General features: G+C 32.4%; 1 pseudogene; it reads left to right on the top strand.

The window, feature by feature from the left end:
* The first annotated feature begins 454 nt into the window (after positions 1–454).
* LOC140969322 (uncharacterized) lies at positions 455–4,408 on the top strand (annotated as a pseudogene).
* Positions 4,409–5,440: the final 1,032 nt, after the last annotated feature.

The raw sequence follows: 5,440 nt of genomic DNA, 5'->3' as shown, positions 1-5,440 counted from the left end.
AAGAATGAGGCCAAAATGGTGTATGTGAAAAAGAAACGAGAGCTTTGATACGAAAACAATTCAAATTAAAAGAATATTTTTTCGGAATTTCAGTGTTAATTTAATTGAAAAGTCGAGTGATGTGTTTGTATAAGACATATAAAAATATGTATTTATTGTGCCCAATCTAATCAAGAGATGAATGGAGCTTGGATGTAAAATTACCGAGTGGTTATCCTAACTTGTCCACGAACGATCCTATGAGATGTTTCAATGTCGTGCAGTTGTTATTTGTTGTCGATGAATATGGTTTAGACGAAAGAATTTGATTAGAAATAATATTTCGAATACATTTTTTAATCTACCCATCCAAGCACAATCCAAGCAGCATATTTGTAGTTTATCTTATTTTTATGTTTGCAAACTTAATTTAAAATAAAGATTCTTGAAAAAACCTACCGTAAATTTGTAACTGCGTTTCACAACCCATATCACGGTTTAGAATAGGTTATACTTTAATTTGTACAGATTTAAGTTGAAAATAAATGGAGAACAAGGAGGAGAAGGCGTTCGCTGTAATATTGATCGGTGGCCCTACTAAAGACGCTAACTTCTGAATTTTACCCTTCAATTTCTTTCTACTCCAACAAAATCTGTTCTTTAATTCATGTACTTTCCCATTTCTTTCTATTGTTTTTGCTATGTTCAGGGACCCGGTTTAGAATTCTTTCATTTAACACCCCAGAACCTCTATTTCCTCTCACTGGTCAGCCCATGGTTGGCCATCTCATCAACTCTTGCAAAAGGGTATTCTCTACATCTTGGAAATGTGATTTTCTCATTTGATCGCTTTGGAAATTGGAGAACTTTTATAATGTAGTAGAAAAGATGGGATCTTGGCTTAATTTCATTCTTCAGACACATTGTGCTATATAATTGGGATGTTTCATCCGGAAATATATGGGAAGAGTAGTAAGGAAAATCCTGAACTTGGGATGTCGACATGATTGCTCAGATTGATTGAGCATTGATGGTTGTTGATGTTTAGATACCGAACTTGACTCAAGTGTTTCTTGTCGGGTTCTACGAGGAGCGGGAGTTTGCGATATATGCCTCTTTGATCTCCAATCAACACAAAGTTGTAAAGTGAAGTCAAACTGTGGTGTACTTGATTGTTGCGTTCTTGTGAGTAGGCATTGCTGATTTTTCGTTTATTGGTTATTTTGGATGGATGCTTCATTTATAGATATTTGAAAGAAGATAAACCACATGGTTCGGGAGGCAGCCTTTATTACTTCAGAGATCAAATGACGGAGGAGTCCCCTGTATGATCGATGATCCCTCGTAAATTTATATACTTGCATTATTGCAAGAATACTTTGTGTAGCTGAAACTTGATGTTTGTGATTCACGCAATCCCGTATTTTTATGTTGAACCATGATGTCTGCTGCAGTTTCCCCCTGCCTAACATGTTGGGTACTTCTTGATAACCTGCTTTAGTAACTTTTTCGTCATTCTTCGAAACATTTATTTTTACCAATAACTTATTTCCCTTATCTTATGGCAGAGGCCCATATGAGTTATGGTGGGATGGGAACAATTCTGGTTATAAAGGTAAGTTACCTTTCACAAATTTTTTGAACTTGCACAACTATTAGTGAACAGGTGTCATCTTGTACAAGTCTATCTTTATTTATCGGCCCCTCCCCTAAAACTATTCATTCTTCTCTCTTATTTTCTCCTCTTTTCCGAAGATTATCTTGTCTAAGTCAAGTTCTATCTTTCTGAATGTTCCTTCAGGTTTCTTCAGAATCTGCCCACCAGTTCTGTGAGTTAGTTGCAGATCCAGTTACCAAATAACTACTGCATTATACAGAAAAACCTAAGACTTTTGTATGTATCATCAGAAAAAATATATGTGGATGATCCTTCAGAAGTTTTGCTGCCTTCTTAGCAGTGTTTCTTATACAAATCTTTTTCACTAGGTGAGTGATCTCATAAACTGTGGTGTTTACGTGTTCACTCCACAAATCTTTAGTGCCATCCAAGAGGTATATCTGCGCATGGAGGACAAAGGTTAGTGATTTTGGTGATAGGATGTATTTTTTTTGGTTCATTTTAGGAAGATCACTTGAAGGACTGATTTTCCATGATTAAGATGGGATAGCATATTAATGTTTCATCTATGTATTTAAAATTGCAGCTGATGTGAACCGTGCATCGAGCTTTGAACTCCAATTGGCAACAAGGTTCTAGCTCTATTTGCTTCTCTCTTTTTTGGTATGATGATGAAAGTTTGAATAAACCCTTGTTGAGAAATCAATCATATAGGTCTCTTCCGTCAGATTTTGTAAGATTGAATCAAGATATATTGTCACCTCTAGCCGGAAAGAAGCAACTATATACGTATGAAACTATGGACTTTTGGGAACAGATTAAGACCCTAGGGTAAATTAACATTCGATATCTATCTTCTTTTTTGTCGAGTTGAGAATCGTGGACCAGCTCAAGTAACTCACATTTAACTTGTCAGAATGGCTATCGAGTGTTCTGCTCTATATCTTGCTCAATTCCGAAGTGTACCTCTCCACATCTGCTGGCAAATGAAGATGGTAAAAAGAATGCTACGGTTGTTGGAGATGTCTATATTCATCCATCAGCAAAAGTACATCCAACTGCAAAGGTAATAAAGTGAAATTTACATGCACATGCTTGGGTTTTTAAGTACCTATTATGTGTAGATGAAACTGCAAGGATGCTCAAGTAACTAGGACAGACATTTTTTAGATTAAAAAAAACTTTTCTTCTTTGATATTAAATGTAACAAAAATGTTAACATGCTTTGAGGACAAAAATCTCTTCAGCCACCTTTTCTTGATGATAGTTGAAATAAATGGAAAAAATCACATTTTTTCAATGAAATATCATTGTTATTGTAGATGAAACTGCAAGGATAATCAAGTAACTAGGACAGACATTTTTTAGATTAAAAAAACTGTTCCTCTTTGATATTAAATGTAACAAAAATGTTAACATGCTTTGAGAACATAAAGTCTCTTCAGCCGCCTTTTCATGGTGATAGTCAAAATAACCGGGGAAAAAGTGCATTTTTTAATGAAATATAATTGTTATTGTTATTTTTCGGTGCATTGGCAAACAAATATCTTTTGGGTGTACTTTTATAAATTCTTGCATCAATGAACAGCTTGGACCCAATGTCTAAATATCAGCAAATGTTCGAATAGTTGCTGGTGCCTGACTTGTCTGCTGCATAGTGTTAGATGATGTAGAAATCAAGGTACATTAGTCCATAGAAATTTCGCATGACTGCTTAATTACTGATTTGGAGGCCTTATTTTGTCTTCCACAGGAATATGCTGTTATTATGTATGCTATTGTGGGGTGGAAGATATCTCGAGTACCATATGCATCAGCAATGAGAAATTTGATATTTGTCATGATCTGTACAATATCAGAAATTGCACAAGCAGTGAGAGCAGTTAGATCGTATATGACGAGTCCTGGACGAAAGCATTGGAGTATGGTTAAGGGAATCCTTACATACATTAAGGGTACTTCAAATACTGCATTACAATTTGGAGGATCAGATTTTACGCTCATGGATTATGTCGATTCAAATTATGCAGGTGATCATAATAAGAGAAAATCTACTACTGGTTATGTGTTTACACTTGCAGGGAGAGCAGTAAGTTGAGTTTCAAAACTGCAAACAGTCGTGGCTTTATCTACAACGGAAGCATAATATATGACAACTATTCAAGCGTGTAAAGAAGCAATATGGATTAAAAGATTATTGGGAGATCAGACACAGACAAGATAAAACTCTTTTGTTTTGTGACAGTCAAAGTATCTTGCACATCGCAAAGAATCCAATCTTTCATTCTATGACTAAACACATTCGAGTTCAGTTTCATTTTGCACGAGAAGTAGTTGATGAATCAAGCGTGGATATGCAAAAGATTCATACAAATGATAACATAGCTGATGTTATGACCAAGCCAGTGAAAACTGATTAGTTTGAGAGTTGTAGAACCTTAAGTGGCTTACAGAAACGTAAGTAGCAAAGAATGACAAGATATAAATGATATATGGAGACGTGTTTTATTCTAAATCAAATCTCAAAGTGGGAAAAATGTCGACATTTAGGTAGAATGATGGGGCAATTTAGGTGGGAATATGAAATGCATTAAATGTATTTCATTCAAGGAGACTGTAATATTAGACTTTGCCATGAGATTTCACACGAGAAGAACTCCTATAAATAGGTTTTCGTTGGTTTTTGCATACCAAAATTTATCCAGCTCTTCTCTCGACCATCTCTTCTTCTTTGAGTGTGTAGTTTTATAATATTTTTGAGATGTTTTGTTACTGTATTAAGAGAGTGTGTTCTCTTTGAAAACAAAGTGAGAGTTTGTAACCTACAAAATATCATAATAAAATTTTTTCATCTTGTTCGTGGTTTTTACCATAATAATTTTTAGGGTTTTCAAGTAAAATCTCGGTATCTAATTTTATCTTTTATTTTCATATTTGTTTCTCAAGATACCGCATCTAGGACCAACAATTTTAAGCGGCAAGAAAAATGTAAAAGTAGTTGAAAATAATCAACTTAATAACATTTGTTTTACGATGAATATGTGATCGCTACCTTTTGTTTAACTAAGTATTGAACATTTACATAGGCCAATAAATTAACTGGTACAAATTAGTTTCAGATCGTGATAATCTAACATACATATAAATATATCATTTTCATTCGTGAATTTTTTTATTTGTCCTTATTAATTTATTTAATTTAATTTAATTTAAGTTAGCAAACAAATTAATAGGTTATCTTAAAAGTTTTTTTTGCAATTCATTATCCATCTTTAATGAATTTGGACATTAATACAAATTCTTCTTTCTTTCCCAACTTTATGCCAAAAAAATTTTTTGATTAAATTTTCTTGTTAATTTAAATTAGCAAATTAAATTAATATGTTTTTTTAGGAGTTTTTTGTAATTCATTGTCCATCTTAAATGGATTGGACATTAATACACATTCCTATTTATTTTTTAAATTTTAGGCCAGAAAAATTATTTATTTACATTTCTTAGTAAAATCTAACATCTAACATACATATAAATATATCACTTCTAATTGTGAATGTTTTAATATACCTTTATTCATTTAATTTAGCAAATTAAATCAATAATTTTTTAATAGATTCTTTTATAATTTATTGTCTATCTTAAATGCCTTTGGATATTAATGCATGTTGAATTTATCAATTTACCCATGATTTTTCTTTGTTGCTGCTAAAATTTGTTACTAAAATTAGTGTATTTCTTCATAATTGTTAATGAATATTTCATATTTATATCTTATATTTTCTTTTATTTTACATATAAATAAGTCACTTTTATAAAAAATTGATTTTAAAATAATAATTTTTTAAT

Source organism: Primulina huaijiensis, unplaced genomic scaffold (assembly GCF_012295235.1).
Source record: "Primulina huaijiensis isolate GDHJ02 unplaced genomic scaffold, ASM1229523v2 scaffold40731, whole genome shotgun sequence".
NCBI classification, from domain to species: Eukaryota; Viridiplantae; Streptophyta; class Magnoliopsida; order Lamiales; family Gesneriaceae; genus Primulina; species Primulina huaijiensis.
Note: the sequence above shows the minus strand (reverse complement) of the source record. Positions and strands in the feature narration are given on the sequence as shown.